Genomic DNA, 13,846 nt, shown 5'->3' on the forward strand with positions numbered 1-13,846 from the left:
GTAGAAAAAGAAGTACTCCATCCGGGAATAGTGCCGCACTTCGAAACTAGAACCGTCAATAAATTTTGAGCTTGTGTGTCGTCACATTCCAAATTACTCCATGCTATATTGAATTGCAGACCTGTTCACACCGATCACAACCTAAACGGCTTCCCACTTAGGAGTGTATTAGTACCACGCTATATTGAATTCCAAACCTGTTCACACCGATCACAACCTAAACGGTTTCCCACTTAGGAGCGTATTAGTACTCGGTTATAAATACTAGTATGTCAAGATGACTGCACATTCCTCCTCAACTCCTCATCCACAAAAACAAACAAGTCATTCAGCATCCTTCCCTTGCATCTTCCATGGCCAACGTGAGTTCTGGGTCGAGAGATTGCCACCAAGGAGAGGCAAGCATGGAAGCGGAAGCACAAGAGATGTCCCGCCTCGCTGCGAGAGCAGCCGACATGTCCCGCCGCACGGAAGTAGCAGCATAGAGGTCCCGCCGCGCCGCTGAAGCAGCACGGAGGTCCCGCCGCGCGGTCGATGCAGCAGACTGGTCCGACCGCACCGCGGAAGCAGCAGAGATGTCCCTCCGCGCCACGAATGCAGCAGAGATGTCTCGCCGCGCCGCGGCGGCCTGGGAAAATTTCTCGCGGGCAGGCGACGACTGTTACAGGCGCATGCATGCGATCGTCCATAGCCAGATGGATCAGATCTCCGGCTTGACGAGGTTGCAGGACAACGTGAAAGCCTCGTTTGAACAGGCTACCGACGTCATCCGGCAACTAAGGGAGGGCAATGAGAGGCTCCGGGCCGAGCGCGACCCGTTGAGGGAGAAGATCGTCCAAAGTGCAGAGCAGCAGGAGGAGACCAGTGCCTTGTTGAAGAGCACCGGCGTCATCGTCAAGAAACTTATGGACGAGAATGACATTCTCCGCAACGAGCGCCAAAGGCTGGTGGAGGAATCCATGGATGTTCTCATGCAGCGTCTTGAGGACACTAAAGAGCTCATCACCACTCGCCGTGGAGACTAGTTCCTGCGGCCTGTAGCAACGCATCAAGAAAGTAGAGATAAGCGAGCCAGATCCTTGTCTTCCTTCTTCTTTTTCCCTTGTGTATTTCGGGCGTAGCCGCATGTGCCTTTTTTAATTATCTTTCTAATTATGTAATACAATTAATCGTCCTTATCTTTATGTGGAAGATCAATGTTGTGAGGCTGGAATGAAGAAAACTCTTGCTGTGGCGACCCTGGCATTGCTGTTCTTCTAGTTGCTGCTGGGCTTCCTTCAGTTTCCTGGTTTCTTTTGATGTAATAATCGGTTTAGGATGTGGATTGTGTCATCGGTTGTGAAATGTTGGGTTCTAGCGCGGATGTTTGGCCTTTGTTGGCCTCTTGAGATGTTGCGATTTCAATCTGGTACTCCCTCCGTCTCATAATGTAAGACGTTTTTTGACACTATACTAGTGTTAAAAAGCATCTTATATTATGGGACGGAGGGAGTAGCTTTTAGTCCTTCGTGTTAGGCTGGAGTTGTGCTGAACTTCTTGTGAATTGTGGTGGTTTTAAGTAATGAAAATCGGAAGGGGCAAGCCCTTCTTTGATAAAAAAAATCGTCCTTATATATTCATCAGTCTTGCTATAAGTCGCAGTAGATGCTATATAGGTCCATCAGATCTTTCATCAAGATCCGTGCTTTCAGATTTTATTTTTTCTCTCTTAAATCTCAGTCGAGTGAGACATAGCCACACCATTAAACAGAGGCTCGGGCGCCATTAATGGAGACCTTGGGAGAGAGGTGGACGGCAGATGGAGGTCAAAGGGCTCTCCTCCCGATAAGCATGCGCAGGGATCTGATCGCACGCCTCTCATACTCAAATAGCTACCCTGCACGGCGCCTCCTAGCTAGTAAAAAATGGGGACGTGCGGCGGCATGTAAATGGTACTAGTAAGTAGAACGCCCACAGTTTCAATAATACATGTGTTTCCAATTGTAACGTGACAACACTTGTTCCAAAATGACTTTGTTGATTGTTAATGTGTGCGCCTTCACAAATCGGACTGCAAATTTACCACAGCATGTTGGTTCCATGTCATGGCACCAAGCCAAGTTTCATTATTTTCATGCATGTTTTGGATTTACAGGAATTAAAAAACTAAGTTTCTCAATGTTTCCAACCCAGCCACGACGCCCAGAATTTTGAATTTCATTCCCATTTCTTGCATGGAACCTAGAAATTTACCCGAGGACACACATGTGATTTTTCAACCAACTTTGGTGCACTGGAACATGTGCTTGTATTTCAAATTTGAATTATGCACACAATGGTGACACGTTCCCTCCCAGAACCACGAGCCTTCTTGAGAGAAGCTCCGATTTGCAAGAAGCTTATACCAAAATTTGTTCCTATTTGGCCAATTTTTTTTACCACGGCATGGTACTATCATGACATGACACCATGCCAAGTTTCATGATTTTAAAACCAAGTTTCTCAATGTTGTCGACCGAGCCACGATGCCCAGATGTTTGAATCTTATTCTCATTTTTTGCATGGGAGTAGAAATTCACCCGAGGACACAAATGTGATTTTTCAACCAACTTTGGTGCACCAGAGCACGGGAGCACGTGCTTGTAGTTAAAATTTGAATTGTGCACATTAAATGACCAAAAACTCAATTAATGTGTAAATAAGGCCAAATGAAGCCAGAATAATTCCAAAATTTAACAGGGCACTCATGTAGTTCTATGTTGCCTTTGTAAATAAACTCAAGGGGGACAACTTATATCGTTTTGCACTCAAAGGTGACACGTTCCCTCTCAGAACCACGAGCCTTCTTGAGAGAAGCTTCGGTTTGCAAGAAGCTTATACAAAAATCTGTTCCTATTCGGCCATTTTTTTTACCACAACATGGTAGTACCATGACATGACATCCATGCCAAGTTTCATGATTTTCAGACGTAGCCACGATGCCCAGATGTTTTAATTTTATTCTCATTTCTTGCATGGGACCTAGAAATTCACCCGAGGACACAAATGTGATTTTTCAACCAACTTTGGTGCACGAGAGCATGTGCTTGTAGTTCAAATTTGACTTATGCACATTAAATGACCAGAAACTCAATTAATGTATAAAAAACGACAAACGAACCCGGAATAATTCCAAAATTTAACATGGCACTAATGTAGTTCTATGTTGCCTTTGTTAAGAAACTCAAGGGCGGGGGAGGGGGGGGCAGCATATATCGTTTCACACTCAAAGGTGGCACGTTCCCTTTTAGAACTACGAGCTTCCAAATTGGCCCAAATTTTTACCACAACATGTTAGTGCCATGACATGACACCATGCCAAGTTTCATGATTACTAGTCGAGTTTTGGATTTACATGAATTTAAAATCTAAGTTTCTCGATGTTCTCGGCAGAGTCATGACGCCCAGATGTTTGAATTTCATTCTCATTTCTTCCATGGGACCTAGAAATTCAACCAAGGACACACATGTGATTTTTTAACCCACTTTGGTGCACCGGAGCATGTGCATGCAATTCATATTTAGATTATGGACATTAAAGTCCAGAAACTCAATTAATGTATAAAAAGGCCAAATGAACCCGAAATAATTCCAAAATTTAACAGGGCACTCATATAGTTCTATGTTGTCTTTGTAAATAAAATCAGGGGGGAGGCAGCGTATATCGTTTCGCACACAAAGGTGACACGTTCCCTCTCGGAACCACGAGGCTTGTTAAGAGAATCTCCGGTTTTGCAAGAGGCTTATACCAAAACTTGTCCCAATTCAGCCAAAAATTATACGTATGAAAACAGGGTTTAGATTATCCCGAACATCTCGCTACCTAGACCAATAATGTACTATGATTTGAATTCAACATAAAATGGATACAAATATTTGAATTGGAGAGTGTATGGTACATGTAGTTCATAGTGAAATATGATTACTGCTATATGCATGTCTTTTTGTTATCAAGATAATATTTAAATTATTGTATAACTTGACAACAATCGTATTCAAATAAGGAAAATTGATTCAAATTTAGTCCATATGGTAGACGACAATATATATGTTCACATGGTGGAGTAAAATGTTCATATATGATGGAAGATCAAAATGTACGACTACATCAATTATAAACCGCAAGGTCACCTAATGATATATTCGAATTCAACATAACATGGATTCAAAAATTGAAATTCGAGATCATGGCATCTGTGATCATATAAAAAGGGATATTACTCTTTCATTGGTGGGAATTGATTTGTTTTTTGTTGTTGTTGAGGGAAGTGCGAATCGATTTGGTACTGTGCAGGGTAATCTTCTTCTCCCGATTTTTGTTTACATTTTTCTTGTAGTTTTTCAATGGCATCTATAGCAATATAGTAAAAGGGGACATGACTCTCTTGTGTCTTGTATGATTTTTTTACACGTTAAGTTTGTTCTGCCGAACAAGGAATCCGCACCTTGTTATCCCGAAATTTTCAAGCTCGAGTATCTTTTGTCTCATCTGCTTTGAAACTCCCGCTTCTTCAACCCGCGCCGCGCCTTGTTATCCCGAAATTTGGACGCGTGCGAGAACTCCCTCCTCATCCGAAATCGCTCCCGTAGCCCAGACACGTGAAATCCCCCTTCTACCCCTCAGCCGGAAATGAAGCTCCACGTCGCGGTGTCAAAACCGGTGGGGGTACGCTGGTAACTTACCCTACATTTCGGACAAGCGCGTCCCTAAGCTTGGCTCCCCCTCCCCTTTCGCCCCCATTCATACACCAAGGCCGCCAAAACCCGTGAAACCCCACTCTCCTCCATCGGCCTCCCGACCGCCGCCCAGCCGGAGACTCTTCCCCGACTATGTCGTCCACCGCACCGGATGAGGATCCGTTGTCGATCTCGTCGTCCCGCCGGATCAGCCGCCCCGTCCTCCACCTCCAAGGAGCTGCCCAGACGTTCGCCTCATCTATCGCGCCACCTCAATCCCCACAGCGCCGTCTTGACCTGCCCCACCGGAACCGCATCACCCTCACCAATTCCTCCGATGAAGCCGAGGCCAACTCGGCGCCACCAAGGAGGTTCTGCACTCACCGCTGCATTTTATCTTTTATTAGATCTCACGGGGCTGCCGGTGCTCGATACCGAGAAGACATGGCGTCTCCATCGACGGCGCCGTCGCCGGCCACATCATCCACAACGTCTCTCCCCCATGTCGTTGCTTCCTCGGCGGCGACTTCCACAACAGCACTAGCTGCAGCTACTCTGGCTCTCGCTCGCGCTGCGGCTCTGTTCTTGCTGTCGGTCGCGCTGCTGCACTGCTCCTGCTTTCGTTCGTGCTGCTGCTCTGCTCTTGCTCTCGCTTGCGCTACTGCTGCTGCTGCACGACCTCCGGCAGCTACAGGAGTTGATGCTTTAGCACTCGCTCGCGGTGCTACTGCATGACTTGCTCTCTGCTAGTGCGTTCCTTGTTCGAGCGTCTGCTGATTTAGATCACTGCTTCTCTGCTACTAGTGCTCGAACACCCTAAACATCTATTGCAATGCTTTGTTACTAGTTCAATCAGTTTCAACTGTGAAGTTCATTTTCTTCAGTTAAGTTCAGAGTGAACAGTACTTATAGCATCTGTCGGAGCGGCCGTGGCGCGGCTGATGCATTTTACATCTAGCACTTTTTGGTGATGTATTTTACATCATCTATTGCAGATGATATTAGGGTCCCACTTCAGATTAAAGTTGTCTGTCTTGTCATGCTTCAGCCTCGTCGCCGTACACCTTAGCGGAGCTGCTCCAACAACGGAACCGTCCATCACAGCGGAGCAGTACCCTCGGCGCCGTTTCCAGAGGCCTCGGATCTTCTTCCCCGCCTTCGACAGTCACACCAGCATCATCACCATCCTCCACGTCCAACCCAATGACGCTGAGGTCCACAAGGCTATGCCAAAGAGGTTGTACACTCGTCGCATCACTTTGTTTCTCCATTCCTATGTTCTTCCAATTCATGTGAGCCAAACACCCAAGTTGACTGAAATCCTATGTTTCCAAATGCTCTGTTTTGCACGTGCATTCCTATCCTATTCCTGTGTTTTTCCTGTCCCTGCGTTTATAGAATCCTCCAATTCTAAGGAGCCCTTACAGATTTACTTCATTTTCCAGATTGGTGTCAAAGAAAACTCTGTGTGTTATGAACTGCTCCTGCCATGCCGTCATCCACCCCACCTGAGGTGCACCATCGACAGAAGCGTTCTCTGCAGCAGAGATCCCCCCTGCAAACTTTCTTTCACCGCCTCAGATCATCTTTCCCGTTGCCGGCAGCCACGCCAACTGCATTACCATCATCGACTGAGCAGATGAACCTAAGGACTACACAGTTCCGGAAGAGAGGTCGCAGTCTTTCTGTTTGCTTATGTTATACATCGGTTATTATTACCTGCTACTTTATCGTTCAATCTTGAGTTTTGAATTGCCCATGGGTCTCATATCGAGCCAGCAACGAATAGTATCTGTCTACTATCTGGTTCATCTGGGGTCTTCTATGTGGTTCATGTTGGGTGGGCAACAAACAATAGATGATCCATTGTCTATCTTTTTAAACTGAAGCTATAATCTACCTACTATCATTAGTTTTGGATCCATTCACTCGTTTGCTACCATCAGTCTTGATTTTTGCATGCACCTCTCAGGCCTTACAAAATCTAACTATTTTTTTATTATGCATGTCAGATATTGTACACAATCGTACTGAACATGTAGAGAAAAAGAGAAGACTGTTGCGTGCGAATATAATGTCATGCAGACGCTGCTACATGGTGGGCGAAGTGCCCCCCTCTCCTGCATTTCCAGATTGTATTCCAGAGGAAGATAACTGTTCAGATGGAGATTCAGAAGGAGACGACCATGCCTGTTTACCACCTGAGGTGTTTGCTCTAACCTGGCATGCTGATGTTGGTCATATCATGCATATGGCGCCTTGCATTGCTTACATTATACATCTTATATGTCATCAGCTTCTTTTAGATTTGCTTTGTGTGAATGCCACCTGTTTGGTTTCTATATCATACTCCCACCATTCCTAAATATTTGTCTTTGTAGAGATTTCAACAAGTGACTACATACGAAACAAAATGAGTGAATCTACACTCTAAAATATGTCTATATACATCCGTATGTGGTAGTCCATTTGAAACCTCTCAATATTTAGGAACAGAGGGAGTATATGGGAACTATGCAATGCCATCTTCTTTAGCCAGGCATCATATACGTGAATCATGCAATGCCATCCTATTTAGCCAGTCATCGTATATGTGAATTGTATCGTGCCATATTTTCTCCATAATGTATTCCATTTGTCAACAATGTTTATACATTCATCTACTCTTCCTGTGCATTAGCCATTTGAGTCGGTCATGGGAAAATCTGGAGTGAAAACAAGGTCTTCTGAGTAGTCAGTGCTACCTATCGATGCAGATTTCTTGATGGTTACAGATAGCTCCTCAGAGGAGGATTCAGAGAGAGATGACCAGTCGTATCCCCCCCCCCCGAGGTGCATGCTCTAACTTGGCTGGGTTATATTGCTCATATCATGCATATGGTGTCTTGCATTGCCATGCCATCTGCTTAGATTAGACATGCTTTGTGTGAATGCCTCCTGTTTGCTTTCTATATCAGATATGTGAATTATGCAATGCCATGTTTTTCAGCCAGTTATCATATATGTGAATTATGCACCGCCATGGAGCCAGGTATCATATATGTGAATTATCTCATGCCATCTTTTTTTTCATTACGTATTCCATTTGTCGACAATCTGTGTATATTGAACTACTCTTCATGTGTATCAACCATTTGAGCCGGTTATGGAAAAATCTGGAGTGAGAACAAGGTCTTGAGAGCAGGCAATGGTACCTGTTGAAGCATATATCTCGATGGTTACAGGGAGCTCCTCAGAGGAGCATCCAGAGACATATGACCAGTCCTATATCCCACCTGAGGTGTATGATCTAAGTTGCAATGTTTATATTTCTCATATGATGCATATGGTGTCTTGCATTGCTTAGTTTAGACATCATATGCACAATATTGAATTCTATCTGCTTAGTTTAGAGATCATACAATGGAGTGCCAGCTGCTTAGTATATGAATCAATTATGTCAATTATATCATGCCATCCTGTATACTTAGACAACATGTATGTGAATTATTTCATCCCAACCTATTTTAGAAAGACATCATATAGTTTTGTCATGTCATCCTATTTAGGTACTCATCATATGTTGAATTATGCCATTATATCCAGTTAAGTTATCCATCATATATATGAAACTGTGTCATGCTATCTTGTTTAGTTAGGCATCATATATGTGAAATTGTGTCATGCTGTCATGTTTGGTTAGACAACATATATGTGAATTACCACATCTGTCTATCATACAATGTCTGTACGTTCAATTTCTCTTCTTGTTTATCAGCCATTTGAATTGGAGGGGGTGATGGCAGTATCTAAGGGAGCAAAAACCCATTCTTCACAAAACACAGTGCTACCCGTCGATGCAGATAGAACCATGGTTGGACTGGCCCACAAACTAGCCCCACCACACATAATCGAGACTCTTCCAGATTGCACACTTACACCGTTGGGCAGAGAACTAGCTACAACCTATCTAACCGCAACCCCAGCGGATAGTAACCCAGTTATAGTTGACAAAGCACCATGTCCACCACAGAGTACCCCCACATGAGTAGTTTGTAAAGCTACTACAGTGCCCAAAGCACGAAGACCACCACAGCTAACCCAAACTCCATGTTTAAAGCAGAAGAGCAACTGTTCTCAGGTCAGATTCCGTAGCTATGGTCCATACTTCTTTGCTGTTGCATCACTGCATTTACTCATACCAACTACTTTCGAATTTGAAGGATCCAATTGAAACTCCAATGGCGCAACAGGTATGTTTTAAACCTCTTTCTTTAACTGGATTGCTGTTCTAACTTCTTGCTCTATGTTGATTTCAGTTTAAGTTGTATAATCAGTTATGTTCTCATGTGATGCACATTACAAGTGCTGCCAATGCTGTGTAGTTTCTCACACTTATATTCTGTCTATGCTGTTGTGTCTTAAAAATATATGAGTTGAACTGTGTCTCTATCTTGATTAGGGAACATAAACTAGAATGATATGGACAATACAGTGACCATAGTACATAGATATATGTTTGTTTCATGCTGTTATCCTGTCCACCTTACTACTGAACCGGTTTACCAAAATGAGTTTGGTATACTACAAGCTAAACCTGTGATGTGTCTGCTTGTTTCTCTTGTAGTATGCAAATAGAATATTGGAGAAGAGCACCCCACTATGCAATGGTAGAGAAAGTAATGAAGATAAGGTTCAAGATAGTGAGACAACCCTGTTGGTCTCCAAGAAAGGTGATAAAAACAATCTTGTATACAGTGAGAAAACCCCACAGTCCAGCGTTGATGTAGTGTTCGAGTTACTGGCCAGTACCGCTGGCACAAGCTCTTCGAACTCGCTGCCTGAATCACTTCGGCTTCTTCAGTCTCAGCTAAAAGCTGAAAGGCATCAGTCAGCTGTGCTGCGGCAAGAAGCCGAAGGTCTGAGGAAGTCCCTTCAGAATTCAGATGCGTACTTTCTTGTGCAACAGCAAGCACTGGAGGATTTAAGCGCCAAACAAGAGAAAGTTAATAAGCTTGCTAAGCAGCTTGCCAGCATTATGGGTACCTAGGATATTGTTTCTTGAACTCTTCTCACGTGGTTTCAGTTCTGGACTTGTTTTGCTGCGGCGTTTATATGCTGTTGTGTTCCCTATATTTGCATTGGTGTTGAACTTTGATGCCCAGTGGATGTAATATGTGTAATAGCCGTGATAGCCTAGCATAAGTTGCTTGCTTATTTATTTCCTTGTTGTCTTGTTTATTTGTTTGATTGTAGTCAGTGCAGTTCTTTTTTCGCAGTTTGCTAGTGGCTGCAATAACCTATTTTTTAAAACTAGGCCACAATAACCATGGGCTAATATTTACTGTAGTGACACTGGGCCTCCTACGGGCCATAGAAATAGTGGGTCTTCTACGGGCCGTAGAAACAGTAGGCCTTCTACGGGCCGTAGAAACATTGGGCCTTCTATGGGCCATAGAAACAATGGGCCTTCTACGGTCCGTATCATCAATGGGCCTTATACGGGCCGTATGACCGATTGGCCAAACATGGGCCAATAACATGCCGCATTATGGCCGTAAACAGGCTAGAGTTGGAATCCTCCGTTCATGGGCCGACCATAACGGGCCATAGGCTGTATTTGATGACGCTATGAAAACGACCCAATGTATTAACATACCACAAACGGGCCGACTGTAACCACGGGCTGAATTTGGCCCACAAGCAGAAAATGACAGTAATGGGCCGTAAGTAAACGAATGCTCGAAATGAGCCCAAGAATAAATGGGCTCTGAGAAGGCCGAAAGATAACATGGGATGGAAATGGCCCAACTGAATAACGGGCCCTTAATGGGTATAAAGTGATACACTGTTCATTACGGGCCAGTTTCACCACGGGCCGTTAATGGGTCTAAAGTGATACACTGTTCATTGCGGGCCAGTTTCACCATGGGCCGTTAATAGGCCAAGAGTTACATAGGGCCTCATATGGGCCGAAAGACGTCATGGGCCAGAAGTGAAAACAGGCTGGAATCATATTGGATGGCCCCGATGACGCTACTGGGCCTAATTCGGATAGGGCGTAACGGGCCTTGGGTTAGCGGGCTATAAATGGGCTATATGCGAACATGCCGTTAACAGGATTTCCATGGGCCGGCCCGTCACCTTTTGGCCAATCAAACGGGCCGGCCTTTTCACAGGAATGGGCCTCTGTTGGGCCCTGCCACGTGTTGACGTATCATAGGCGCCTTCTGTCCAATGAGTGGATGACATCTGTCCCAACAACGAGCCGACAAGTGTTTCCTCCAGCCAATGATGATTTTACACGTGGAAAATCCCCATTGGTCGGGGCTGTTAACGGGTTATCGGATCCAAAACCCGACCCGGTAGCTCAACGGCGTTTCGTTACGATGGATGCCACGTGTCGGTCACCCTTGACGAAAGCACTTCTGTGACGCGCGATTTATCATCATGGAAGTGGACACTTCCGTGATGATAATTTTAGTAATGTCATGGAACACTTATACGACAACACAGGTATGACTATCTTGATTGTGTCATAAATTTGTCATGGATGTACATGCATGAAAAAAAACGCGACCTACTATGACAAACATGTATCATCACAGAAGTGTATTTTTTTGTAGTGCAAGTTAAAATTGTCTCGTCATAAGTGCTTCTACCTATTGAGCACCGCGTTGGATTTCCGTGAAGAGGAGAGGATGATGCAGCAAAGTAGTGTAAGTATTTCCCTTAGTTTTTGAGAACCAAGGTATCAATCCAGTAGGAGACCACACACAAGTCCCTCATACCTACACAAAATGATAGCTACTCGCAACCAACGCGATTAGGGGTTGTCAATCCCTTCACAGTCACTTACGAGGGTGAGATCTGATAGAGATGATAAATAATATTTTTGGTATTTTTGATATAGAGATGCAAAGTGAAAAGTAAAAGGCAAAGTAAAAACAAAGCAAATAATAAAGTGATAGAGATTGATATGATGAGAATAGACTCGGGGGCCATAGGTTTCACTAGTGGCTTCTCTCAAGAGCATACGTATTCTACGGTGGGTGAACAAATTACTGTTGAGCAATTGACAGAATTGAGCATAGTTATGAGTATATCTAGGTATGATCATGTATATAGGAATCACATCCGAGACAAGTAGATCGAAACGATTCTGCATCTACTACTATTACTCCACTCATCGACTGCTATCCAGCATGCATCTAGAGTATTAAGTTAAAAACAGAGTAACACCTTAAGCAAGACGACATGATGTAGAGGGATAAATTCATGCAATATGATACAAACCCCATCTTTTATCCTCGATGGCAACAATACAATAGGTGCCTTGCCGCCCCTTCTGTCACTGGGAAAGGACACCGCAAGATTGAACCCAAAGCTAAGCACTTCTCCCATTGCAAGAACTACCAATCTAGTTGGCCAAACTAAAAGGATAATTCGAAGAGACTTGCAAAGATAACTCAATCATACATAAAAAGAATTCAGAGAAGATTCAAATATTATTCATAGATAAGCTGGATCATAAACCCACAATTCATCGGTCTCAACAAACACACCGAAAAAAGAAGATTACATCGAATAGATCTCCACAAGAGAGGGGGAGAACATTGTATTGAGATCCAAAAAGAGAGAAGAAGCCATCTAGCTACTAGCTATGGACCCGAAGGTCTGAACTAAACTACTTACACTTCATCGGAGGGGCTATGGTGTTGATGTAGAAGCCCTCCATGGTAGATGCCCCCTCCGGCAGAGCTCCGAAGCATGCCCCAAGATGGGATCTCATGGATACAGAAAGTTGCGGCGGTGGAATTAGGTTTTTGGCTCCATATTTGATCTGTCGGGGGTATATAGGTATATATAGGAGGAAGGAGTACGTCGGTGGAGCAACAGGGGGCTCACAAGATAGGGGGGCACGCCCTAGGGGGGGGCACCCTCGTGACCGCCTCTGTTACTTCTTGGAGTAGGGTCCAAGTCTCCTGGATCACGTTCGGTGAGAAAATCACGTTCTCGAAGGTTTCATTCCGTTTGGACTCCGTTTGATATTCCGTTTCTTCGAAACACTGAAATAGGCAAAAAGTAGTAATTCTGGGCTGGGCCTCCGGTTAATAGGTTAGTCCCAAAAATAATATAGAAGTGGAAAATAAAGCCCAATATAGTCCAAAACAGTAGATAAAGTAGCATGGAGCAATCAAAAATTAGAGATACGTTGGAGACGTATCAGGCATCCCCAAGCTTAATTCCTGCTCGTGCTCGAGTAGGTAAATGGTAAAAAAGAATTTTTGATGCGGAGTGAAAGTTTGGCATAATTTCAATATAAATCTTCTTAATTGTGGCATGAATATTTAGATCCGAAATATTCAAGACAAAAGTTCATATTGACATAAAAAATAATAATACTTCAAGCATACTAATCAAAGCAATCATGTCTTCTCAAAATAGCATGGCAAAAGAAAGTTCATCCCTACAAAATCATATAGTTAGGCTATGCTTCATTTTCGTCACACAAAGATGTTCCAAACTTCTATACCCCCGATGACAAGCCAAGCAATTGTTTCATACTTAAATAATCTCAAACTTTTTCCACCTTCACGCAATACATGAGCATGAGCCATGGATATAGCACTATGGGTGGAATAGAATATGATGATGGGGATTGTGTGGAGAAGACAAAAAAGGAGAAAGTCTCACATTGACGAGGATAATCAACGGGCTATGAAGATGCCCATTAATTGATGTCAACATGAGGAGTAGGGATTTCCATGCAACGGATGCACTAGAGCTATGAATGCTCAACAAAAGAAAACTAGTGGGTGTGCATCCAACTCGCTTGCTCATGAAGACCTAGGGCATTTGAGGAAGCCCATCGTAGGAATATACAAGCCAAGTTCTATAATGAAAAATTCCCACTAGTATAAAAAGACAACTTATGAGACTCACTACATGAAGAACAAGGTGCTACTTTGAAGCACAATATATGAGACTTACTACATGAAGAACAAGGTGCTAATTTGAAGCACAAGTGTGGAAAAAGAGATAGTAGCATTGCCCTTTTTTGGGACTTTTTTTTGTGCAATGCTCTAATAATGATGATCATCACACTTCTATTGATTACAACATAAGGATTACAACTCGAAACTTAGAACAAGATATGACTCTATATGAA

Source organism: Triticum dicoccoides, chromosome 6B (assembly GCF_002162155.2).
Source record: "Triticum dicoccoides isolate Atlit2015 ecotype Zavitan chromosome 6B, WEW_v2.0, whole genome shotgun sequence".
NCBI classification, from domain to species: Eukaryota; Viridiplantae; Streptophyta; class Magnoliopsida; order Poales; family Poaceae; genus Triticum; species Triticum dicoccoides.